The sequence below is a fragment of the Plecotus auritus genome, assembly GCF_963455305.1.
Source record: "Plecotus auritus genome assembly, chromosome: 7".
In the NCBI taxonomy this organism is placed as follows: domain Eukaryota; kingdom Metazoa; phylum Chordata; class Mammalia; order Chiroptera; family Vespertilionidae; genus Plecotus; species Plecotus auritus.
In genome coordinates, this window is record NC_137774.1 from 83,383,684 (window position 1) to 83,411,168 (window position 27,485).

At 45.6% G+C, this 27,485-nt stretch overlaps 1 pseudogene across 1 annotated transcript in view; it reads right to left on the reverse strand.

Annotated features, from left to right (window-relative positions):
* Nucleotides 1-318: 318 nt before the first annotated feature.
* Nucleotides 319-27,485, reverse strand: part of LOC308252704 (small ribosomal subunit protein uS5m-like) — a 43,650-nt pseudogene continuing 16,483 nt past the window's right edge. The window contains exon 2 of the transcript in view: nucleotides 319-992. The product of the transcript in view is annotated as a small ribosomal subunit protein uS5m-like (transcript). The remainder of the gene's footprint in view (nucleotides 993-27,485) is intronic.

Here is a 27,485-nt window from a genome sequence, read left to right on the forward strand (position 1 = left end):
TTTTAAAATTCTTCCCTTAACACACACACACACACACACACACACACACACACACACACACCCTGACATTCCAAGGCGTGAAAGCTGAGCCTCCTCCCGGTGCTGGCCCGCCCGGCACTATGGTGGATGAGGCCCAGGGAAGCTCAGCTGGGGCTCTCCTTAAACCTGACCGTATGGAGCACCTTGTTCCTGGGTGGTCCTCACCTCCTCCCAGTCCAATTGGCTGTTCTGGCTCCGGGTCCTTTCTCTAAGCCCCCTTCAGCGAGTGGCCACGCTGGGCAGAGGGCGGCACTCCCCTTGGACTTTACAACGCAGACACTATTCCCAGCCAGCTGTTGGTGGGTTTCCTGGTGCGAGAGCTCGTGGAGGAGGCCCAGGTGAGGTGAGCATGAGAGGGACCCCGAGACCTTGGCGCACCTGTCTTCCATGCCAGTGAGGGGCAGACGGTGATGAGGCCGGGTGGCAGCAGAGGCCATGGCCTCTGGGTGGTTTCTTCATCTTGATATGTGTCCTATTAAATGTTAAAGAGATCCCATGGAATATTACACGGTCTTTGTAGTGTTCCGTATCATGCAAAGAGTGAACTGCTCTGTTCTTTGCTTTTCTGGAAGCATCCCCCGGTGCAGTGGCTTTTCCAGTGGCAAAACCTGTGGCTCCTTTGCCATTCCCCACAGCAACCAGGACATGGACTGATCTCTTTCTTCCCTCTTTGCTGTCATATTGAAAACATTTCTTACCTCAAGTATCCTGGTATCAAAATCATCATGTGTTTCTCCACCGGGACCAGGGGCGGGAGGGCCAAGACTTTGAACCATGTTTCCACTCCAGCTTCGCTCCAGCGTGACCTTCATCTTCCTCTTCCTGTCCCACTCTGCTCTCTGCTGGATCGTGTCAGCTTCAGCCTTCTCCTGCTCTTGTTGCTGCTTTGGGCAATGGTTTGCACAGCTCCATCCCTCCTAGGAGGGACATTCAGACCAGGCAATGGGAGGCCACTGTACACTCCATCAATAATCTGACCCCTGTTCAAAACCTTTCTTCTCTCTCTCTCTCTCTCTCTCTCTCTCTCTCTCTCTCTCTCTCTCTCTCTTTTTTAGTTCTCTTGCCTCTTTTTTTTTGGTCAATCCTCACCCAAGGATATTTTTTCCATTGATTTTTTTTTTTCAGAGAGAGTGGAAGGGAGGGAGGGAAGGGGTAAGAGAGAGGAACATCGATGTGAGAGACACATTGATGAGTTGCTTCCCGCAGGTGCCCAACCAGGGTCTGGGATTGAACCTGCAACCAAGGTACGTGCCCTTGACTAGAAATCAAACCCGTGACCTTTTGGAGCACAGGCCGATGCTCCAACCACTGAACCACCGGCTAGGGTGCCTCTTCCTTTCGTTTTTGCTCCTGCACCAGTCTCTACTAATGTACTCTTGCATAGCTGACCAGCTGTCAGTTTAGTGAAGAAACAATAGGATCTGTACCGTTGGCCCGTCAGGCTGGTGGGAGAGGAAACCCAGCATTGTGACTGTAGCACACAGATCCAGCTGCTGAAATGGTTCCCAGAGGTGACAAAGGGCCTTTGCTGAGAACAGTCTTCAACATGAAAGTGGAAGCTGTTGCGAAGGTGTTTATGTAAAGCTGCCTGGACCATAAGTGACCTGCCAGTGTGCCATACATGGCAGGGAGGCAGCCCGCTGCCCTCACCGCCACCCGGGGGTGGCGTATCTGACCTTACTCCTGCCACCAGCAGGTCTGTCTGTGGCACAAGACTTTTCCATTCCAATCCATAGAAACTCTGTCTGACCAGTCTACTCTCCGAGTTCAAAGCCAAATGAAGATAGTTCACATTTATTAAACACCGACTGTGTGCCAGGGGCTATGCTGAGTACTTTATATGCCATACCTTTTTCAAACCTAACAACAGCCCTAAGGCAGGTAAATGTTCCGTCCATTGTACAGTTAAGACAACCAAGGCTCAGAGAGGTTGAGTGCCTTCCCAAAGTCACACAGCTCACACGTGGCAGAGCTGCGGTAGAAACCCAGGATCAACCAACTCCGCACGTAGCCCATGCCTTTAACCATTTTGTTACATGAGGAGTTGAGAAAATGAAAGTATAGATGGGGCTGAGCCTTTTAATATCTGAGTGCTCAAGCTAGAGATCCGAGGCCAGTTACCCAATGGAGGGAAGTACGTGAAGGGTCGCTCTGAGTTGGAAGTGGAGCCATGTGCAAGAATGGGAGATGAAGAGAGTTTTTGGACCCATTTCTGAGGGGTCTGAGGTGGCCAGAAAGAACCCAGGCATATGCAGGAGGGTGCCTACCACGTGAGGGCCAAGCCTAGAAAACCTGTCACCGCCCTGTCTATTTTAGGTCCTCTGGTGGGTCTGATCTGACAGGGCATTTAGAGCATCTGAACCTATAGACTGTCTAACTCAATCAATTGATTGTCCAGTTTTGCAAGCATTTTGACTTTGGTTCATTTCAGCGTTGTGCTGAAATGCCCTGATTGCTTATGTTCCCACTCAAATACCGATGGACACATTTGCATCAAGTGTCTTTAAGTACCCAGGTCTGTGGTGGCCACTTAGGGGGACCTGTGTTCCAACATCAAGGAGTTACTATCTAGTTCAGTTGGAAAACCTAACGTGGACTCATTCGCCCCATCTTAGTCCTGAAAAAGAATGCTTATGTTTGTTTATCCCTTCACTTTGCACTTGGGAGATGTGTTAGTTAGCTAGTGCCAGAATGATGCCACATAACAAACCTTCCCCATACTCAGTGGTCCGTAACAGTGGACATGTACTCAGATTGTGCATTGAAGGAGATGGCAGGGGAGGCTCTGCTGGACTCAGCTGGGCTTGCTCACGCAACTGGGATTTGCTGAGCCAGGCTGGGCTCAGCTGGGTGGTTGTGCTACAGGTTTCATGTTGGTGGGGTAACTTGAGTCAGCTGGGCTCCACATATCTCTCAGCTTGTTTGGACTAGGGGGTAGCCAGGCATGTCCTTCTCATGTGATGGCAGAGATGAAAGAAAGCACATCCAGCTGCACAAACCCATCTATGTCTCCTGCTTCCACCATATCTGTCCTCATCCCATTGATCAAAGAAAGTCACATGGCCAAGTCCAAACTCATTGAGGGGGGAGGAACTACCAGGTTTCATGGCAAAGAGAATGAGGTCAGAGTAACTCAGAGAAAGTTATAAGAAATAGTCATGAAAGACTCCTGGTGTGTTGATGCTATTCAGAGGGTTGCCTTCTCCTCCCCAATTCCTGTGCCTGTCATGTCACTGCATCAGAGAAAGCTGTGCTTTCCTTGAGCCACTGGGTATTTTCATTGGCTGAATGCCATGAATCTCATGTTTCCCTCTTTGCTGTGGCCCACAGGAAGCTCAAAGTCAAATGTCAGCTCATGCCTACCTGGGACTGGAATCACTGTTCCCGATGCTTACCTGATCCCAACCCACCTATGGCTTTATCTTCTTTTTCTCCTAAAACAACCTCATTTATTTTATCCTGTTCTGTTGCATAGGTGTGGTGTTTTTGTTTTGTTTTGTTTGTTTGTTTGTTTGTTTGTTTGTTTTTTTGTCAGCAGCTACAATTCTTTTCCTGAATAAGGTGGGGAATAAGTGAACACCCAAATGCCAGATGAGGTGTACAGATGGTCCATTCCACTAACATTTACTGAACACCTATTGTGTGTCGGGCTCTATAGCTGGTTCTGAGCTTACATGGTTGAATCTTACACATTCCCTGCAGTTGAGGACCTCACATGACAATAGGCTACTGCAGGGTTTCTCAGTGTCAGTACTACTGGCACTTGGGCTGGATAATTCTTTGTTGTGTGTGTGTGTGGAAGGGGGCGTTGAGGGGAGACTGTCCTGTCTATTGCAGGATATTTAACAGCATCTGTGGACTCTACCTACTAGACAGTAGTCTCACCCAACCCCAGTTGTGACAATTAAAAATAGCTCCGGATTTGCCAAGTGTCCCCTGGGAAGCACAATTACCCCTGGTTGAAAACCACTGGGTTATAGTAAGTGCAATTGTAGGAGGTTGGGAGCCTGGGATGGCTTGCTACCGGAGGTGGCACCAGAGTGGAGCCCTGGAGGCCAGTTGGAGGAGCCAAATGAAGGGGAAGGGAGAGATCATTTCTGTTGCCTGGAGCAGCAGGTGTTGATGCAGGAAAGATGAAAAATGAATCAGAGATACCACAGATCCAGGCTGTAAAATCGTGTTGACTGTGACCCAGACCTTGGATGAATTAGATTCTGTAGGTCAGTGCTTTTCAACCTTCAGGATGTCTCATAAAGGACATATGTTAAACATGCTGGCAGATTCCTGGGCCCCACCCCCAGGGATTTTAATGGAGGAGGATTGGGCATTATGAATCATGCTGTTATGAACATCTGTATATAGTTTTTTAAAAATTTTGTTTTAAAAATTTATTTTAGAGAGAGAAGAAGGAAGAGGGAGAGAGAGAAACATTGATCTGCTGTCTCCTGCTTGCACCCCAACCAGGGATAGAGCCAGTAACCTGGGCACGTGTCCTGACTGGGAATTGAACCGGTGACCTTTGGGTGCGTGGGATGACATGCAACCAACTGAGACACACCAGCCAAGGCTGTATAGAGTTATTTTATTTTTATTTTTATTTTTTATATATTTTTTATTGATATTTTACAGAGAGGAAGGGAGAGGGATAGAGAGCTAGAAACATCGATGAGAGAGAAACATCGATCAGCTGCCTCCTGCACACCTCCCACTGGGGATGTGCCCACAACCAAGGTACATGCCCTTGACCGGAATCGAACCCGGGACCCTTCAGTTCTCAGGCCGACGCTCTATCCACTGAGCCAAACCGGTTTCGGCTGTATAGTTATTTTTTAAAAAATATGTTTTTATTGATTTCAGAAAGAGGAAGAGAGAGAGAGAGAAACATGAATGATGAGAATCATTGATCGGCTGCCTCCTGCACGCCCCCTACTGGGGATTGAGCCCACAACCAGGGCATGTGCCCTGATCAGGAATCGAAATTTGACCTGCTGGTTCATACATAGGTCGACGCTCAACCACTGAGCTATGCCAGCTGTGCATGTGTATAGTTTTTACATGGATATTATACATAATGGAATTGATATGTCATATGGTTAACTCTGTGCTTAATCTTTTGAAGAACTGCCAGCTTTGTTTTCCGAAGTAGAGGGTTGCAATTACTCCATATCTATTCTAGTGGGTGTGAAGTGGTATCTCAATGTGGTTTGGATTTGCATTTCCCCGATGGCAAATGGCGTCATGTGCTTACTGTTGAACAATGTGTAAGCTTCCCCGGTTATTTTAATGTGCAGGCAGAGTTGTCAACAACCTGTCTGTGTTGAGGGAAAGCAGAGATGCTGTGGGCAGTGTAGTTGGAAAAGCTTCCTGGAGGAAGGTGAGCAGCCCAGAGAGGTTAGACTTGCAACTAGATTTGCTGAAATCCTCCTGGGAGCCACTGCGGGAGGGACTGGAGGGAGAAGAGCTGACAAAGAGAGAGCCCTGATAGGCTTCTGCAGGGGTGGAGTGAAGGAGGTCTAACTAGAGAGAGAAGAGTGGAGACATAAAGAGGGGGCTGTGTGGGAGAGATACGGAGAACTGGAATAGCCCAGACTTTAGGCCCATAGAGTACTGGGGCAGGGGATGGGAGAGAGGGAAGCAAGAGTCCGATTTCAAGCTTTTTCTGCTTCAGTGGCAGAGATGAGTAATCCATTTTGGGGAATGGGTCAGATCTAAACTAGAAGCAAAGAGGAGGTGGGGACATGAACAGCATAAGTCCAGGCTACGTCCCCTTACCCTCCCTGAGCCGCCCCTGGCTCATCCCTGAGTTGGGGTGACAATCCTTGGTTGCAGGGGGTGTATGAGGAGTAGGTGAGGTAATTGATGTAGCCTGGAGATCTGTATCGACATGCACTTTGTTTATACATCTAATTTATGACCTTGGATTATTATTTACACTTGGCTCTCTTGCTACAAGACTGTCTTATTTATCTTTATAACTGTCTCATGTGTTTGTATAACCTCAGTGCCTGTAACTGATCAGGGCCAGATTTACAGTTCCTTCCCTTCCCCTTATTAATGGCTGAGCACTCATTGTGAGCCAGGAGTTGTATATATTGGTTACGTTCTGTCCGCTTCCAACCATCCTCCCAGGGTCCCATCCCCCGTTTACAGATGAACAAAACAAACCCCGGGGAGTTATTTGTCTTTGGCTGAGTAAATTTTCGGTGCAGTGGGGGAAGAGGATAAAAGTTTATGGACTCCATGTTATATGCCAGATTACGTAGTTTTTCTTAGTGTTCCAATCACCCAGTAAGATGGCGTGATTATCTCCACTTTGCAGATAAGTAAACAAATTGCCCAAGACCACACAGTTAATGAAGTGGCAGGGTGTGACTGCAAAGCCCCTGGCTCCCCGCTATAGTATATCGCTTCCACTGAGACCTTCAGGCAGCCTGAGAAGGGATTAAGGAAGGGATGGAAGGGTCTGCAGGAGTTGGGAGGAGCAGCTCAAGGATCAGCGCCTGCAGTGCTGCCCTCTGCACGTAGATGGCGCTCGAGGCTTGGCTTCCGGGACACACCTGGGCTCCAGCCTCTGATAAACAGGCTACTGGTTTCATACAATTTATTGTAAGGAGAGCAAGAGATTAAAATAAAATTTTTTTGGCCTTTGTTTTGTTTGTGTTTCTGCTTGTAAAACTAATCTATTGACTCTGTGTCCGCAGTTCATCTTTGTAGCTACCCGAGCCTAATATGCTGGCAAAACCCCAGGGTTGGGGTGGTGAAGGCACTGGCAAGTGAGACATTTCAAGCAGAAAATAAAGTGACATGGCCCCCTCACACAGGGCCCCTCTCTTGACCCCTTTATCACAATTGCCATGGTCTGAAGATGTCAGCAAATCCCCCCACCCTGGGAAGCAGGGCCTCTGCCCCTCAGAAGGAGGAATGTTGTCAGAGGTGGAAAGAATTTCTCCTTCAGTGTCTGACCCCTCATTTTGTGAATCTAGAAGATGGATGGCTAAGTCATGGGTCCGAATTCAGGTCTTTTGGGTCAGTTTTGCTCACTTCATTCTCCTTCTCTCTCTCTCTCCTTTGTTAAGTTTAAGTATTTGTTGTCTCGACTGGGTTTTGTAAACATGATGAAGGAAGTGGGTTGGGTGTAAACAATAGAGGGTGAGGACTGTGGCAGATTGGAGGTGCCTTTCTCTCTGTAAGGAGGCAACCGGTTCTCAGCTCCAGCTAAGAGGAGATGCCGTGTTACCTACTTAAATTTTTTTTTTTTGGCTTGATTTGTAAAAAGTGGCAGATCTGGATTTTTATATATTTTCTAATGTTTAACAGTTACCAAGTAAAAAAGGTGTGGGGGAAAGAAAATGCTAATCGTGGTCTCTGGTGTAGAAAAAATAGAGTAGCCTCCTCCCATATCCTCCTGAAACAAACCTGGTTATCTAGGTGCCCAGGGAAGAGAAGGGCTGTGTTCGCTAGAGAGCTGGGACCTTGGAGGGTTGTGTGGGGGGATCTTGGCTGCACCCCAAGGGGGGATGGGCAGGAAGCAGCTGAGAGGAGTAGGAGGGGGTGGAGGAGGGCTTAAGAAAGGGCACCGAGCCTCAGGTCAGCTCAGAAAGGTCTTGCCAGGCTGGGTGGAGGGGCGCTCTGGTCAGCTGCTGGGACCCGTGTTTAAAAGAGAAACAGAACTGTTCTGAGAAATTGAGAATGGTGTCATCTTTATATCCTATTTTCCTCTTTGCAGTTATTCTTAAAGTCTAAATGTGGGGATTTTCTTCATGCACATTTCGAATCTGGATACTAACTTAAAAATTATTTTTATTGATTTCAAAGAAGAAGGGAGAGGGAGAGAGAGATAGAAACATCAACGATGAGAGAATCATTGATCTTCTACCTCATGCACCACCCACACTGGGCATTGAACCTGCAACCTGGGTATGTGCCCTGACCGGGAATCGAACCATGACTCCTGGTTCATAGGTTGATGCTCAACCACTGAGCCATGCTGGCTGGGCTGGATACTAACTCAACTAAAATCTCCCCATTCCTTTTTTTTTTTTTTCCTTTGGTCACCAGGGAGCTTGGAGTCCAGCTGGAGTTCCTATGCTTAAAAACTGTGCAAAACCTAGTGGCTTGCATAGATGCTTTTCCCCTTGGCCTTCATGTCCTATCCCATATATATTTTCCCTGGCTTTGTCTTTTAATTACATTTTCCAATTTTATTATGTTATGTCCCTTCTCAAAAGCTCCCTCAAGTCCTTTGTGGCATGAATAAAATTGCTTGTGTAGCATGGCATTTTGGCAGACCGAGCTGGGGGACGCTTTTACCGTGGACAATACTTCTCTCTCCTCTGCCCCCTCCCAGGCCCAGAAGGTTTTGTTATGGGAAGGTGGGAGGTAGGGAGGTGGACTAGCATCTGTTTTCCACTTAGCCCTTTGTGCTGGGTCTGAGGTCCTGTGTTAGAGGGTCACAGACTGGCAGCTGCTTTTCATCAGCTGCTTGGTAACATCCCAGGCAAGGTGTGGCCAGAAGTTGGAAGAACTCTCAAAGGAACTTCCTGTGGCTCTAGACACAAGCAGAGCAGCTTCAGGGCCTGGGTGACATTTCCTACGCTGAATTGTCGAGAGTGTCATTCTCCCAGGCTCTGCAGGCAAACTTGCTGTTTGCTATTCTCAGACAACCCAACCGAGTGGAGGCTTTTGGGGGCATCTGGAATAACCTGTTGGCTAGAAATAGCAATGAGGAGTCCCTCTGCCTCTTTGTGGGCAAACGTGTGCCAGTGCAGATGAGAACACGCTTGGTGGACTCTGACTTTTAAATGCAGATGAACACATCACATCACAACCAGGCTCTTCAACTAGACCAGAGAGCACTTTGAGGGGGGCTGACTCCTGCAAAGCCATCCAGGTAAAAGGGGCCCATGCTGCTGTCGTTTGCATATAAAAGAATGTATAAAGAGTTTGGCATATCTATCAATTTTAGGAAGGCACATTTTCAATGATTCAGCAATTCCACGTCTTGGAATCTACCGTACGGAAATGTTCAGATGTACGTGGAATGACATATGTTCAGGATGTTTATTACAGCATTGTTTATACTAGTGAAAAAGTAGGAGTGGCTAAGTGATGGTACATCCATATGATTGAGTGCCGTGCAGCTGTTAAAAAGATTAGATAAATTTATATGTGTAACATGGAAATATCTCCAAAACACACCAGGTTTAAATAAACTATACATCTATCTGAATATGTAAAACTGTACATAATATGTACATTATTATATGTAACTATGCATGTAGCCATATAACTATATATGTATACACAACTATATATAGCTGTATATGTAGCTACACATATTACTATATATGTATACACAACTATATATGTGTGTATATGTATGTATGTTTGTATACATGTATATATATTTTGTGTGTGATTTTATTTATTCTCACTAAGTACCCTCTCCCTCAAAGGAAGGTATCTGGGTTTGTAGATGGCTGCTGGTGACTGGCTGAAAGCCATTGTCTGTAGTCAGGGTCATACTCAGATTTTTGACCACCTGTCGGGCATGAGCACTGACTCATCAGAATGGATACTGGGGCATGTTCTGGAGACCTCTTCCTATGCCAGGTGTCGACTCTTCAGTTCTTAGATCATGAGGGGTAGGGGTCTGGGAGGTCCCAAGGGCAGCTGTTGACCAACTAGTATGGAAAGATTTCATTTATTTAACAGCTGGTGTGGCTGTACTGGTGCTCCTGGTGCAGTATCAGTCTGGCTGCTGGTAGTCATACTTGAAAATGCAGATAAAAATGTGTGGGCTGCCCCTACCCTGCTTGGTGAGTGGCAGACTGTGAAGTGGGCTCCACGGAGCAGAGGTCTGTGGGAGTTCCTTGATCCTAGCTGTGGGCTTGCTGTTCTGGGAACCGAATCCCTTCCTGAACCTGACATTGCTGACGAGTCCTGCTGTATCACAGCCTTTCAGAGAACAACCGAATCCTGCAGAATATTTGGTATAATTAGTTGTTAATAACCGGGCCGGGTTCCCCACGGTGCAGATTGTTTCCATATTGATCGCCACCTGCATTGTCAGCACTCTGGAAAGACTGAACTTTAAGTGCTTAATTCAGTCCCATTCAACCAATAATTTTGGTTTTGTCCTCCAAACAAAAGCACCCTTGTTTATTTCCCCCCCTCCAACAAATAATAGAATCAATCCATTTCTCTCCCCTCCCCTGCCCAAACCGAGTCTGCTCCTGTAATCAATACATTTTGAAATGTCAATGTATTCCGGGTGAGAGGAGGGGAGGGTGGTGGAAGTGGGCGAAGGCGGAGCTGATGGGAAGACAGCCTCAGTGTCACCAGGCCAACAGGCTGCCCTTTAAACCCTATCGTGGCAAATTCCCACTCTGTCAGGGGCTTCCACACCTGCATCCGTGACATTGGACGTGGTCTTCCTGCTGTGGGTGACAGAAATACACATGAAGCACTTTCTCATGTGCTTCACGACCCAAAGCCAAACTGCTAAGCTTTCCACTTTTTAAAAATTATCGAGTACACTGTATAGGAGTTATGCTCCCTCTAGCCCCATCCCGGGTCACTTGCCCTGAGACCCACCTTATTCATGAAGCTAGTGTTGGTGGGGGCTGTGGAGGGCTGGTGGCGAGGATGAGAGAGGCTCAGAGCTGGGCTATTGGTAAGCCAGAGTGGAGCCAGCCAACCAGAGGTCTACTTCTCTGTATAAGAATTTAATAATGTTCCTAAGGAGTCAGAATTTGGTCAAGTTGCCAGGGGTCATTGTTTGTGGAAAGAGACATTAACATTGAGCATCTATGATGAGCCAATAATTTTATAAATAGTATTTTTAAATTATCATAATAAATCCTCATTCCAGAGATAAAAAAACAAATGGAGGCAAGGTGAACTGCCAGGAGGCTATATAGAAGGTCAATGACTGGACCACATTAGGACTGTGTCTTTCAGACTCCAAAACCCTGTGAGAGAGAGAGAGAGAGAGAGAAAGAAAGAGAGAGAGAGAGAGCTTTCATTCCCCTCCGCCCCCAAAAAAGAGAGAACAAAAATAGTACCTCCTTATAGAGCAGTTAAAAGGATTAAATGAGCTAAGACTATAAAGTGTTTAGTCAGACTGAGCACTTAGAAATAGTTGTTGTCCTTATTATTATTATAATGATTCCCCTGGTATTCATAAAACATTTACTTTCAGAAATTTCTGGTATCAGCACAGTTGCAAAAACTTTATTTTTGTCTTGACTTTTATCTTAAAAACATGTATGACATTGGAAACAAATCAGACAGGATTTCTATCTCAAAGAGATGACCATCTGGTTTTGGAGGGATAGAGAAAGAAGAAAAAACAAAAAACAAATCACAAGACTGTGTTCTACTTATGATAGGAGGAAAATGTCAGAGCACAGAGGAAGGTCTGGGGGAGGGGAGGCATCAGAAAAGGCCAGGATGGGGATTTGAACTCATGAAAGAGGATGAGTAGATGTCAGCTCGACAGCCAAGGAGTGGGAAGGGAATTGTGAGACAAGGAGCAGCATATTCAGAGGCTTGGATGCATGCAAGGGCTTACGGGGGGATGGCCAGTAGGTTGCTGCATTTGAAGGGAAGAGGCTTGTGTGAGAAATGACCAGAGAGAGGGCCGGGTCAGTAGGCAGGGCTAGATCATGATGGGCCTTCCTGACTAAGGAGCAGACTTTATTTTGGAGGTTTGTGAATCCTTGAAGGTTTTTACATAGGCAAGTGGCAGATTCACAGTCAGGTTTCAAATGACTTTGTCCTGCATGTGGGGGCTGTTCTGGTGGAAACTGGAAGAAGTGTGGCCATGGTGGAAGCTGCTGGGGATGAGTGGGAATCAGCCGTGAAGGGGGAAAAATGGGATGGGAGAGGCACAGACCTCAATCCACAAAAACGGGGCATCAATTGGATGTGCAGAGTGAGGGAGGGAGAGGAAGTCTGGGGTGATTCCAGTGTGGTAGAGCCATTGACCAAGAAAGGAGGCAGGGGGAGAACATGTTTTGAAATATGGAAAGTCGAGTTTTGGGCCCTTTGAGTTTAGGTACCTGAGATCTAAGTGGAGCTGAGTGGGATACAAGGTGCCTAGTTCCATATAGAGAGCATAGTAATTGGTGATTAGTAGAAGGTTAATAAGTATTTGTTGAGGGAATGAGTAAATGTGGATGAGATTTCCCCAGGAAGAACATGAGTCAAGCAGGGTGCAGAGAAAGGCATCCTGGGGTCATTAATTACCCACAGACCTCTCCCCCCAAGTAACTAATTAAGAGACACTTGAAATTCAAGAATCATAAGCACACCAATCAAGAGAGGAAGATTCAGGGTATGGCAGAAAGTTATTTTCAGTACTGATGTTGACCTATAAAATGTGTAGACTAGCTAAACGTTTTCTTTCTTAGGAATAATAGCCAACATTTATTGAGTGTCTACTGTGTGCTGGGTCTTGACCTGTATTTCTTCACTTAGCACAAGACTTGACCTGTATTTCTTCACTTAGCACAGGATGACAGGAATATGCTCTGTTTATTCCTTGTCTGGAGATGGAGGCGTGGAGACATTAATGGCTTACGTCCTACAGCTGGTGTGTGGTGGATTTGGAATGCATACCCAGGTCTGGCTGACTCTGAGCCAAGACTCTTCATCACTTTTTTTGTCTCCTAGGTTTCTACTCATTTAAAAATCAAGGTTGAGCATATGGAGCTTTGCAAGAGGCGCTTTGACTCATGAGGTAATCAGGTTGAGAGATGTGCTGTTTGGAGTAATGTGGGAAATAGAAGTTGCTACATTGGTCCAGTGTATCTTTAGGCTGTTCCAGGTACTTCACCTGCCATCTGCTTCCATTCATCTCATGTGATATTAACTTGATGGCTTTCCAAAAGTCATCTCATGTGATACTAACTTGCCAGCTGGGGGGGGGGGGGTGTCCTCAGTTTTCCAGTGACGGCCTGGAGGACTTTTCTCCATCTGGATGAGCATTGAGATCAAGGGTGAGCCTGCCTCAAGGTCAGTTGGGTGAACAGATTCTTTCTTTTGTTGGCTCATGGAGCTCAGGTGGTAATTGTGGATGAATGGATTCAATTAAAGGCTATCAATGAGCTGGGTCTACTGGGGGCAGTAATCAATTATCAAATGGGGCAAAGGACCTATGTGGACTGAGCACAGCACCATGCCTGGCTTTGGTAGCTTCAGAGAAGCTCCTTCAAGAATCATAAAGAAGAGGGTCTACCAGTATTCCCATTTTTTTTTAGTAGCTTGTTTACCCCAATTTCCATCCCTTGTAGTGAAAAAAGCGTAGTCTTTAGAGTTAGGCAGGCAAGGCTCTGACTTCAAGTTCTGCTCCTTGCTAAATTTGTGGACTTACGCAATGAAATTAACCTCTCTGAACCTCAGTTTTCTTGTCTGAAAAATGGGGCTAATAGAACTTACCTTGTCAAAACCCTTACTGTGGACATGAAATGGATAAGATATTTAAGGTGCTCATCATGGGGCCTGGTACTGTAAAAGGGCTCAGTGTATGTGAGCCCTTCTGCTGAAGGAAATGGAGGATGTACGTCTAGATAATTTGTACCTGGGTACTTATTCTCTTGCCTTTAGGAATTTTGATATTTTCATCCAAATAAAATCTGATGTTATAATGGCCCTCATGTTTTTTCACTTTGTTGCAGAAGTAATCAGAAATTGTCCAAGGAATTCAGATATCATAAGTATTTGCAAACTATTGCTTCTAACTGAGAGTAAGAATCTTGCTAGCGCCCAGTACACATGCTTTCATATTATTAATGATACAGAATTACATGAACTGATTTTAGTGTAAATGGAGAACATCCTTTCCCCCAGTGGCAAAGGCTCAGTACTTTTTCTATCATGCTACCTTGCTTGCATTTCCAAAGGCACACTTATTTGTATCCCATGTTCCAGCTTTTGCTCATAGCTTTTCAAATATGAGCATCTAGGAAGCTCTTGCACATTCCTGTCAATTGCTGTTGATGCCTCATCCTCCTTCTCATTGGGAATGGTAAATGTGGGTTAAGCAGACACAGTTTCTCTGGGCCTCCCTGTTATGGACTGCATGTATGTGATTCCTCCAAATGCATACATTGAAGTGCTAACCCGCTATGGTATTAGGAGGTTAGCCCTTTGGGAGGTGAGCCCTTGGGGAGGTGATCAGGTTTAGATAAGGTCATGAATACGGAGCCTCCTTGTGGGATCAGTGGTCTTATAAGAAGAGAAGGAGACCAGAGCTTTCTGTCTCCACCTTCTGAGGACACAGCAAGAAGCCTGTGGTCTGTATTAGGAAAACAGACCTGATTGCTGTCTTTGAACAAGGAAGGGGGCTCTCACCAGAAACAGACTAAGCTGACACACCAAGAATCTTGGACTTCCAGCCCAGAACTGTGAGAAATAAATTCCTATTGTGCAGGCCACTCAGTCCACAGTATCCTAATATATAAAGCCAGAGGCCATCACGACTGAAACAACCAGACAGACAACCTAACAACAGGCTGTGTGGGGCGACCAGGCCAGCAGGGGATTAGTGAGGGATGACCAAATGACTGAACAGCAGGATGTGTGGGGCGACCAGGCTGGCAGGGGGCGCAGTTGGGGGTGACCAGGCCAGCGCGGGGGGAGGGGGGCAGTTGGGGGTGATCGGGCAGGCAAGGGGGGCAGTTAGGGGTGATCAGGCCAGCAGGCAGAGGCGGTTAGGGGTGATCAGGCTGGCGGGGGGGAGGGGGGGCAGGCAGTTAGGAGCCAGCGGTCCCAGATTGTGAGAGGGATGTCCAACTGCCAGTTTAGGTCCGATCCCGGCAGTCGGACATCTCCCGAGGGGGTCCCAGATTGGAGAGGGTGCAGGCTGGGCTGGGGTGAGGGGGACCCCCTCTCCGTGCACAATTTCGTGCACTGGGCCTCTAGTCCTATATAACAAAAGGCTAATAATGCAAATTGTCCCCTTGACCGTTCGACTGGAAATTCAACCAGGCTCAGCCGGCCCCACCCCTGATCGCCCCCCCATCCCGGTCAGGGGCGGGGCTGGCCAACCAACCACCCACTGCCCCTCCCCCCAGCTGGCGGCCCCATCTGCCCCGATTGGGGCGGGTGGGCCAGACCCCACCTATGCATGAATTTGTGCATCGGGCCTCTAGTTATGTTATAAATACCCCCTTCCATTTTGCAGTTTATTTTCTTCTGGATTTGTGGCCACGGGACCTTGTTCATAGGGGACTGAGCTTCCCCACATGCTTGGTGATTCTTGGTTGTGAAATCATCTTTCATAATCAATTTCTCCTGTCAAGAGTGTGCCCTCTCTCTTCTTTCGAGAACTGCTATGTAGTTATTAATTTTTGTTTTCGTGTTCTCTCCTCTCTCTTGGGAGCACACAGAGGCAGGATTCATCAGGTGTCCATTGCTGCGCAAGGCAGCTTTCTTTCTCAACTTGACAGAGGCTGGTGCCATAGGGACTTTTGGTGCCTGGTCCTCTCTGGTTCTTCCTCCTTCCTGGTGGAGAATTGTACTCTGTGCCCATTAGGCATTGGGTTGGGTCACATGAGTGGAAGTGATGTGTGCTACTTCTAGGCATTGGAGAAGAAAGCCCTGGTGTGGAGGTCCTCCAGGGCTTTCTTCTGCAACTGAGGCAAACCCTGCTGAGATGGAGGGTCCATGAGTTCCATGAGTGCTGGGCCACCACACAAAAGACAGCAGATGCTACCCTAGAATGCTGCCCAACCTCGAAGAAATAACTTTCGTTGTGTCACAGTTCTGTGATTTTGGGGTGTGTGTGTTGTTACTGTAGCATTATCTAGGCTATACTGATTGACATCCTTTTTCTTCAAGTCCAGGTGGCCAGTCAGGCAATGCCCTGCTTTTTACTCAGCAGCTTAGTGTGAGGTCAGACTTGAGATTTGCAGGCAGACAGACATGTGTGATATGACCTTGGGCAAGTCACTTTAACCTTTCTCCATTTTCTGTTTTTCTTTATTGCCTATTCTGTAAATAGAAGTGATTTATACCCACTTTCTAGGGTTGTTATGAGAATTAAATGTAGTAACACATGTAAAGTAGGAGTATCCAGTAGGTGTTTAATGAATGCTTTCCCCCTTTCCTGTGCTGTAACTCTAAGCTTACGTGCCTGATATTTTTCTCCCAAAGATTCCACCACTTTCTCATCAACCAGTGTTTCTTTGTTGCCAGAACTTGGTGCCAAGCAACCATTTCCCTCGCCGTTTCCTCTGACTTCTGAAAGATGAAATTGTCAGCACAGCAAGGCGAGGATTGATCAGATGAGACGCCCAGCAGATGTCCAGAGAGTCAGAGTCCCCACTGCTTCCCCGTCTGTCTCTGTGCCAGTTCTGTAATCTGTATTAGGAAAACATGGTCTGGTTGATTGCTCTGTAATAGACTTTCACAACATTAGCGCTTGCTTCCCTTTCTTCTGGTGCTCCATGATATTTGTTTTCATTTTCAATTTCCATTCAATTCAATTAGATGCTTGTTTTGACTCAGACACTGAGCTGGGCATGGGGGATACGGAGTGGATTAAGGAATAGCTCCTGCCTGCATGAAAGTCACTCTGGTGAGGGGAACAGATTTGTTGGCCAAACCAATGAACCAACCAACCAACCAACCAACCAACCAACCACTGACCAACCAACCAAAAGAAGAAAAACCCAAACACTGTGCTAATTACAAAAATGAAAGCATGCACCTGGTATAGAGAAAGGACCGAGAAGAAACTGATGAATTCCATGGGGTGTAAGAGTGGGAGAGAGAGAAAAAGACTTCTTCCAAAAGATTATGTTCCAGCAGGGTTTTGATGGGTGAATAGGAGTTTTCCAAGTGTATTGTGGAGGAAGAGCATGTGGAAAAAGAAACAGCATTTGCAAAGGCATAGTGACAGGAGGCATGGATAGTGCTGGGCCGTATATGTGATCTGGTGTTCAACAGAGCATGAAGTGCAAGGTGCGAAGTGCTGGAGATGAGGAAGAAGGCTCTGCCAGGCAGGCCAGGGAAAGAGGACATATTCTTGAGTTTATGGGTATGTATTAGAACTGCTTGCATTTCACCTTTATTGCTTTATACTGGCCATGAGTTCCAGTTTATAAGGTTGCATCTGTTGCCTTTCCTGATCATGTGGGGTGTTTAGCTCTCATAGGTCTGGATGGAGTAGAGGGCTCTGGGAATATGCTGGAAAGAGTATGGAGCCAGGAGAAAAGACTTAGGCTTAATCCTGACTGTGCACTTCATTGGCCCCATGTTCCTGGGCAGGTAGCTGAGGTCTCCATTGCCTGCCTCACTGAGCATCTGGGAGGATTAAGATGAAAGAAATATTTAAAATACCCAGCCCAGAACATGGCATCCCTTGGGTACTCACTACATCTTCCATTTGGAGGAATCAGTTATTTGCATTTGGGAATTGCATTAAGCCCTTAAAGAAACAATTATTAGAATGGATTTAAACATGGAAAAATTGTTATGATTGATTTAAAAAATTGACTTAAAAATTTGAAAATTGTTATCATTGATTTAAAAAATACAATTATGCGTATTTTTTTATTTTTGAGAAAACTTCTTGCGTCTTTTTGATGACAGACCTTTCAGTGCCCTCCAAGGAGGAAAACAAACTTAAAAAGAACCAAAAGAAAATTGAAATAATATGACATTTCTAAGGTATCAAATCTCAAAGGTCTTACCTTGAGATTATTTTGGTAAATCCATTAACATTTTTTGCTTCCCCCCACCCCAAATGTCATGTGTTAGAACACACTGCTGTTTTGACCTCTCCATTGTGATATTTATTTTAAGCCATCAGCAGAGTTTTAAATATCTCAGCAGTGAACTTTGGCCTTTGAGGAAGGCAAACTAATTTTTTCCCAAACCATTCTGTGAAGCCAGCCCCTGGCCTTCGTTTCTTGACAGCTTAGAAAGGAAAAGTGAAGTCGGTGGCTTTGTGAGGAAGAGGATTTGCATTTGGACAAGAGCTCAGAAACTTGGGGTCCAAAGCTGTCTTGTCCAGCACATGTGCAGAGGAAACCTTGATATACCCGGAGAACTGGGACCAGTTTCACACACGTGGTTTTGCAGACGACTCAGACGAAACAAAAGCAGCAGTGATGGGTGGGATAAAGTTGTGGTCACAGATGTCACAGGCTGACTAAGGTCTATCATCATTTGATGGTTCCAACAACTCTATGAAGTAGAGAGTTTTCATCCCCTTTTATAGATGGAGAAGCTGAGTCTTAGGGAGAAGTTTAGTCTCTTGCTCAAGGTCATAGGGCCAGAGGAAGCTGAGAGCTGTTTTTGGCCTGACACTAGAGGGTGAGATCTTAACCACTTGGGGCTGCTTCCTGGGGGTCTTCATGTTGCGTGATCTTGAGCAGCTCCCTGAACCTCTCAGAGCATCTTAGTTTCTTCTTTCATCAGATGGGGATGACATTATCTACTACCTACCTCATTCCTGTGGTGATCAGCTATGCTTCCCGAGGTGGGAGCTCCTAGAGAAAATAAATGAAAGTAAAACATTGTGATAAATTGGGTGTTGAGTATCCTGACCTCTCTGTTTTACTGCTATCTGGCTATCAGTTTCCACTCATAGATGCACCCCCGCCCCTGGACCACAGCATACATCCTTCATCCCCTTTCTCTTTTTCATTTCCCCATCTCAGGCTCTTCTCCACTGGGTTCCCTGGCTCCTGAAGTTCTCACCGATATTCCCTTTCTTAGAGATATTATGTTTCCTGGTGGAGGTAAGCACTGGGGGGTTGGGGTACATAGAAGAGAAGCAACTGATCAGCCTGGGGGTTTAACGGACCTTCTAAAGGAGCTGACGCTTGGGAGATGAAGAGGATTTTGGTGGATGGAGGGAGGAGGAAGAAGAAGGCACTGTAGACTTGTGCAAAGGTATAGCACATTCGGGGACCCCCAGGGATTTGTACAGGATAAGTTGGGTGTGGTGGCACGTCAGTATTGTTTGCTAAAAACTGCATGGGTATTTTTTTCCCCTTTGTCTCCTCAACTGTTAGTCCCAGGAGAGCCAAAGACTGCACACCTTAATTCCATACCCCTTACAATGCCTCCCTGGGGATAGGTACAGAGCCAGCTAGACTCAGGTTAACACTCATGTACAAATGAGTGGGTTGTATTGAGTGAAGTGGGCAGCATAGCAACACAGAAAGGACATAGACTTTGTATACAGTCAGTCAGACCCAATGCAAGTCACTTACTCTCTCTCAGCCTCAGTTTCTTCATCTGTGAGATGGAAGCAAAAATGCCTCATCCGATTGCTGTGAAAATGAAAGAAGACAGGCTATCTGGGAAGGAATGGGCAGAGCAGACTCAACGTGAGTTAGTTCTTGATGTTTGCAGACTCTCCTATGAACTAATCCTAACTGCTTCATGGAGGCTTCAACTTCATGATGGCAGCCAAGGATGGGTGTTATCCCAACAGAGAATTGCAACATTGGCTACAGCTCAAGCTAACTCACACTGCTGCCACTCCACCTCCTGCTTTTCCACCTCCTGTCCTGGAGATGGGAGTTTGCTTCCATGGCAGGTAAGATAGAGAAGAACACGTGGGTGCAGGAAACACTTTGTTTCTTTCTTTATACTCACTTCTCCCCAAGATAGTGGGGTTGTTACTGGCGTATAGGATCTAGGAAGTCTTCAGGCTAATACAATCCCTTTGATCCGCAGCCCTGAACCATAAACTCAAGATTTCATCCTTTCCTGCCTCAGCGTATGCCCCACAAGTGCAGTCATTGATGTTTTATTTGTAGTCCAAAAGCCTAGGACAGTGCTGGGTGCAGAATAGGGGCCCAATCATTTTGTTGAAAGAATAAATGGGCAAATCCCTCCCAACCTCTATCCCTTGTTTACCTTCAGCATGGAGTTGGCTAGATTACGTGTTGTTCAATCCTATTCTTTCTTTGTCTGCACGTGCCTGCGTTTGCTATAATAACACTGGCATGGAGGGTTGTGCATAGCCAGGGCAACCAGGAGTGGAGTTCTGTGACATCCAGACATCCAGGGAGGCCCATTTACTGCTAGTTTCATTTGATGAGTTCTTGGTCTCATGGCTGAAAGGGTGTATGTGCTCTGAGGTGTGTGGTCAGTGTGCTCTCAGGTCTTGCTGACCCAGGAATGTGCCTTCCTTCGGTGACCTGCCATAGTCAAGCTACTACCCTCAAACAGATGGATTTCTCTCCCTCTAATAAAGAATCAGTACATTTTTACAATTACTAATACTCCCAGTAGCAGACTCTCTTCCCCCTCCCTCACTCTGAGAAACCAAGTCAGGTCACCAGGTACTAAGCACCTACTGTGTGCATGGGAGTGCCCTTCATCCCATGCACACAGTAGGTGCTTCACCAGGTACTAAGCACCTACTGTGTGCATGGGATGAAGGGCACTGGCTGTCCATCTTTCCCTCTGCATCTTCACAGGCATTATAGCCGTTTACAGACACACAAGTGCATCTATGAAACAAATCCACACATCTGACTGTGCCTGTGCATAAAAAGCTTTCCCGCATGTGTTTTAAAGATAATTGAAAAAGATGGTAGCTGCTCTCCTTTTGAAATTCCATTTTCATTTTGATTTTCTTATTCAATACAAGGTATCCTTTTCTTTTTTAAAAAATGCTCCCGAGGTGATTTTAGAGAAATAGGAAAGGAGGGGGAAAAAAAGAGAGGGAGGGAGGGAGGGAGGGAGAGAGAGAGGGAGGGAGGGAGGGAGGGAGGGAGGGAGGGAGAGAGAGAGAGAGAGAGAGAGAGAGAGAGAGAGAGAGAGAGAGAGAGAGAGAGAGAGAAACATCTATGTGAGAGAGAGACATCAATTGGTTGCCTCCCATATGTGCCCTGACTGGGAATTGAACCCATGATCTTTTGGTGTATGGGACAAAGCTCTAACCAACCGAACCACCCCATCAGGGCAATGTGATGTTTTCTTGAAAGTTATATTCCAGTTTGGGAGCCAAAAGGTGGGGCAGCATTGCCATAAGAGTAATTGGCCAAAAAAAACCAAAACAAAATAAAAAAATTCAGATAGAATTAGTGGATGCAGCTCATCTGCCCGAGGTTTGCTATTAATTACCACCCTGCCACCCCCCACTCTAAGGGACTAAACTCATCTCTAGGTGAGCTTCAATTGATAATATGAGGTTGATGATCAAACCCAAGCTCCCCCAGAGCAATGTCATCAGTAGGAAGGGCTCTGATGGATAAAGCCGGCGTGATGGAGCCTAATGAAATTGGGTCTCAGGAATGCAGTGTGGACTCTTCCACTATCTTTCTGTTTTCACTTCACAATCAATAAAGCCATGAATGAGAGAGAAATATGCTGGTTACATTACTTTAAAATAGCCTGGCAAAAAATAATTTCTTATTGATTAGTTTCCCATCGAAGGCAAGGTCTGTGCATAAAAGAAAATTGACTGCTGAAAATTCTAAAATAAAGTAAATGAGGGAAGATGTTTAAATTTTTAAAGGGGGGAAAGGGTGCAATCGATGTACCCAAACCTGGTGCTTATAAAAGTAGTGCTGGAACTGAAATCTAAGTTGTTCTTGATCTGATTGACTGACTTTCATTTATTTACTCCAGTATTAAAAAAATGTGAACTACACTGATGGGCTTTGGAAAGCAAAGCCCATAGAAAGATGTTTCAGATTCCATGGGAAGTAAAGAAATGTAGGAGTGAAAATGGTCCTGGAAAGTAGGAAATTAGGTAGGAAATTATTTGATGGGTTATGTGGTCATGCCTATTTTTGGTTACATGCCCTAGAAACTGGTTTGATCCAGTGGTCCTCAGTGGGAAGTGATTTTGCCTCCGAAGGGACATTTGGCAATGACTGGAGACACTTTTGGTTGTCACAACTGTGGGGTGACTGTTGGCATCTCGTGGGTAGAAGCCAAGGATGCTGCTAACCACTCTACAACGCACAGGGCAGCCCCGCCCAGCCAAAGAGTCAATGGTGCTGAGGTGGAGAAATTCTGGTCTAAGAACAAAAGTAGAATTTATTGAATCATAACTGAAAATCCAGGATAAATCTAGTTGTACTCAGATGTTCATTAGAAGCACCTTTTCCTCTTGGGCCTGCCATGTTTCCTGTGAGCTTCATTCTTGGGAAGGTTTCCCCATCACGGTCATAAGATGGGCTTTGGCAGCTCAAGGCTGCAACTAGCTCAGCCGCTTTAGTGGAGAAAGGGATGTCTTTCTCATTGGTTTTCCCCAAGCATCCTGAGACTGAGTCTTACTTGGCTAATCTTTATATTTGGTCATCCACGAACCACTCATAGTGGGGCTAGAACATTGGCTAGACCTGGGACACACACCCACCCTTGACATGAGGTGGGGATAGGATGTTAGATTGGTCCCATCTAAAACACTTGGACTGAGAGGGTGGCAAAGTGTTTCTCCAAAAGGAAAAGTATTTTTTTTTGGGGGGGGGGGAAGCGGGCATTTCTGTAATAAGGGAGAGTAGATGCTGAGCAGCCAAGCAACACATATCCACTACATTTATTTTCTGGGGAAATTCAGAGGGTGGTGGCATGGGGGACACTAGGACCCCTCTGATCCTCTCTCATCCAAGAACCCAAGATAAGGTATTTTAATACTCCTATGATAGTGTTTCCCTTTCTCTCTCTGTGCCTCCTAATATTCATGTTACATTAAGATAAATGTATTTATTTACACATCCATGTGTTCTCCTAGGCGGTGAAACCATAAACAGAGGGATCACATCTAATTCATCTTTGTGTCTCCAACACCCTGCACAGGGTAGAGCAGGGTAGGTTAAAATAAAACTTTAAGAGAGCTCAAAGTCAGTTTGGTCCTTTTCGACTATTGATCATTCATTCATTGAATGTTTATCGAGCAGCTACTACTACCAGTATGTGCCTGACCCTGTGTCAAGACTTGGAGACATAGCAGGAGACAAGGCAAGCACATGTGGGGTGTAACATCTGGTGGGGTGGCAACCATTGGACAGGTGACAAAAGTGAGTTGCATGCTGCAAAGGGGAGTTCTGAGAGCTATGGAAATCACCACAAGGGCCCATCTTAGAGAAGGGTCTGAGGAAGTGATCCTCAAGGAGCAGTCTAGAAGGTGAGTGACAGATAGTTTTGTGAAAAGTGATCGGAAGAGGTTTCTGTCCAGGGGCAACAGCCTGTGCAAAGCCTCGTCGTGATGGTGGGGCACATGGTCGTGGTCATTGTGACCTGTTTCCAAGATGGAGTTGCATTTTAGGTCTGATTTAAGGAACATTAGTCTCAGCTTTCCACTGTGGCGAGTCTCTTCAGCAGTGATTGTTTAATTTTAAGGAACAGAAACTCATTCAAAGAAATTAAAGTGAATAGGAATTTTTATTGTCAGGACACAGTAGGTACTCGGGGAATCCAGTGTTAACAGCTGGACCTCATGGGACTAGAATGTTGTTAACCAACCGTTTTCTCCACCTCTCTCTCTGGGGCTTAACACATCTGCTCCATTCTTCTCTCTACAGACTCACATCTGCCATCCAGATCTCAAGTTTTGCTCTTTATTACTTTACACTTGCCCAGAGCTCTAGCTCTTCCTCCTCGTAAGCTTTTAGTTCTAGTTTCTAACACCCTCTGACCAACTCAGCCTCTGTATCCCTTTCACATTTCCAAGTATAAGAATCTGATAGGTGCAGGCGGTGGTATCATTGTTGTCCAATCAGCTGTGGCCAGGGGTGTCACATGGGTGCTTCTGCTGTGTGTAGGCTAGAGAGAGTCTCTGAGCAGGTGTGCAAATGGGAAATAACTGGTGGACCTCTCTGGAGTGGTATGCTTAGACACCAAGGATGGTGATGATGATGATGATGATGATGATGATGATGGTGGTGGTGATGGTGCTCAAGATGTGGCCAGCCCTCTTTTAATAACTTATACTTGTTAGCTCATTTAATGCTCACAATTACCCAGTGAAAGGTTAATATTATTTTCTTTGGCTGAAGAGACTACTAAGATGCAGAAAGGTAGACTAAAATTGCTTCAAATGTTATTTTTGTGAAATGTTAATTGCTGAACACGTCTGATTTCAACATCAGGGGAAATGTTACTCACAGATAATTGTCTAGGGGACATAGCCATTGGTAATTCTTACCCAATTCTCCTTCTCACTCAGAATACTCCAGCCATGCCAGTATTCTTCCGGTTTCTCAACATGCAGCCTTTGAACCTCTCTCCCACTCTTAACTTGGTTAACTTTTATTCTTCTTCACGTCTTAGCTTAGACATTATTTTCTCAAAAGCATTGTGTGAGGTAGTTGATAAATACCATCTAATTTGATTCTTTTGATAACTCTGAAACATGTGGGCAGTGCACTTTGTAGATGGTCTCCTTCAACTTCCATTCCAGCCTATTGACTATGTCATCTATATTGCAGAGGCTGGAAATATAAAAAGTACACTTCCCAGACTCTCTTGCAGCTAGGATCCTGGCTATGACTTAGGTTCTGCAAATCAGACTCACCCTTGAGTCTTGAATTCAGAAATGAGTTAGAAGGGAGAAAGGTATAATGTGACCCACCTTGCTGCTGTGGGTCATGGCAGAGTTGGGGTGGTTCTTCAGCCACTACCTCCTTGACTTGGTAACTTCTCGTAGCAGTGGTGGCTGTTTTCTAATCATTATAGAGGCAGGGAGATTTGGGGGCCAGGGAGTTGTTCATGGAGGTCCAACTCTTTGAGCCCTTCCATTGGTTTTTCTAAGACACCTTACACCTAGTAATCAATTCCTTTCTGCTTAAAGTAACTGGAGTGGTTTCTGTTGTCTGCAACTGAACACTACCTCAATACTCGGTTTCCCGTACCCTGCCCCCTTGCCTCATTTTACTCATGAGGGCCTGAGGTCTGAGAATCAGAGTTCAAATGGCTTGACTCAAGTTTCAGAGCACGTAAGTGATGGAGAACTTGACTCTCTTCATTTGTCTACCTTTAGTACTGCCTCTAAGGTCTCTTGTCTGGGCCCCCTTTCTCATGTTATTTCCTCTAGTGTTCTTACCCCACAGCACATTTGTTCCAGTCAGATGGGATCTGATAGTTAATTCATTCTAAGGCCAGAGGGATGTGATGTAACCCTTCCTCAGGCACCTCTGCATTTTTCAGAGGACTATGTGGATAGTATGATGATGAACCCCAGAGCATGAATCCCAGGCACCATGGCAACTGCTTGAGGAGGAGGTGAAGAGGGTGGGGAGAGAACCTGGGGTGGGAGGCTCTGAAAGGAAGGTCAGGAAAAATGACCAGGTTCTCAGCTGTAATTGTCCTGGCCTGATTTCCTTGAGGCCTGTGTTAATCTTCTGGATTTGCTGAAAGGGGCTTGCCCCAGGTGGTTAGCTTCCTAAAGCGTTGGTTTGGGGTTTATAAACCAATTGGAATACCCCACTTCCGACCCACTCCCAAGAGCTCTGGTCAGATTTTAGACATGCTAGCTAATTCCTTTCTATAGATTTGCCTGGCTTTATTAGGAGTAATGGTACCAAGGGTATTTTTCTTTATAGACGTTATAATTAGTAATTGTTTTGAAGGGCAGTGGCTGTTAAACTACTTATTTTTTCTTTTCCTGGAGGACAGGACAATTTCCAAGACGGATGATTTCACAATTGAAATTCCATGTCTCCCAGAGGTAGATTTTTATGGCGGTTGGTGGAAGCAAAATCCTCTCCTTTTATTTTTTCCATTACATGTCCAGACACAGACACACACAAAAGCCGTTTCTGGGAAGGGAAGCGGAAAGACAGAGCCTCCGCTGAGTGTGTGGCAGTTTTATAGACAGTCGCCTGGCTCGCTGGCTAATGGGATGGATGATAAATGCTCCCGAGATACCATTTCAGTCAATTAATTAGTTAATGTTTAAAGATGAAGAGTGTCATGTAGATAGAGAACATTATGATTCTCTTAATAAAAAAGACAAAGTAAGAAAATACAGGAACAAGAAGATAGTGCAAGTTTTGCCTTTGAACTCTAACTTCTCTTTGATTCTGGAGTTAGTCAGGGAGCTGTGAGTGCTCTCTATGGCCAGGTCACCTCCAGTGAGTTCTTTTCTTCCAGGCAGAAAATTTCAGTCCAGTAAGTACGGTGGGGTCATTGGTTATTTTCTTGTGACACTTGTTGCATGGAAAATCCAGAATTGGGTACATTGTTTGCAGCTCTGAAGCTGGTTGGAGTAATTTCCTAAACCAGTCACGCCCAGAAATGACTGGAAGATGGGTAAGCGGCATGCAGGCCCTCCTTTAGGGTGCCCTAAGGTTCAAGATCCAGAAAATAAAATTTAGTCCTTTTTTTGTGAGGCCTTTGAGCTGTAGACAAGAAGTAAAGGGTGGGATACCTGGGTGAATATTAACTGAAACAAAGATGGGAGTCTAAGCAATGGTGTTAATAAAAGGAGAGGTTCCTAGAGCAATGGCTACCAATGGGGCCCGTGTTCCCTGATTTCGTACCACTGGCTTCCATGCTGGGTGAGCGGTTACTTCAGTGAAAAGGTTTGGGGTGAGGGCAGACAGCCCACACCCAATATAGTGTTTATCAAATCCATGCACTCCAACTATCCTAGACAGATGCCCGCATCACCCATTCCAGTTGTTTGGACTCATCTGCCTAATTTTGAAGATTCCCGAAAAGGGGAGGGAGCATGAGAGAAGCCCAGACACAATGGTTCCTTGAAGTTTCATTCTATCCAGGTTTTTGGCAGAATAGCAATGCTTGATTTGAAAGCTACATCCCTGGTACGACATACTCATGGTTGCAGGCTGATCAAAGACTTTCTTTTCCTGTCACAGCTACTCAGATATTTTTCATGAACAGAAGTTGGAAAGCACAGTCTCTAGTAGTGAGGGGGATTCAGGCTTTGGAGTTCAGACAGTGCTATGGTCAAAAGTCTGGCTATCACCTGCCAGCTCTGTAAACCTGTGGTGTTTCCTTATCTGCTCAGAGCCTCAACTTCCTCATGTATTAATGGGGTAATAAACATATTTATCTCAGAGGATTAGAAAGTTGTTTATTCACTCATTCCACAAAAATTTATTGAGCTTCTGTAACATGGCAGGCATGTACTAGATTCTTGGTCTCACAATGGCAAGACAGGAACATTCCTTGCTTTCATGAAGTTTCTGTTCTCATGAGGAGCAGGCAGTAACTGAATGAGTTAACTAAAAGTGGTGATGGCCTACGAAGAAAACACAATAAAGGAACATCATAGAGAATAGCTGGGTGTGGAAGACGGGCACCTTAGCGAGGGAGACAATTCCATGTGTCTCAGAGGGAGGGGACGAGAATCCAAGATGCTTAGGAGACCATGAGTAGATGGACCATGAGACATTTGTTTAATAAGCTTGGATTTACATATCTGTAAAAGTCTCTACCATATTCATTAGAATACAGTCCACTTATGTGAGCTGGACTTCAAGAATCTGCGTCCTCAA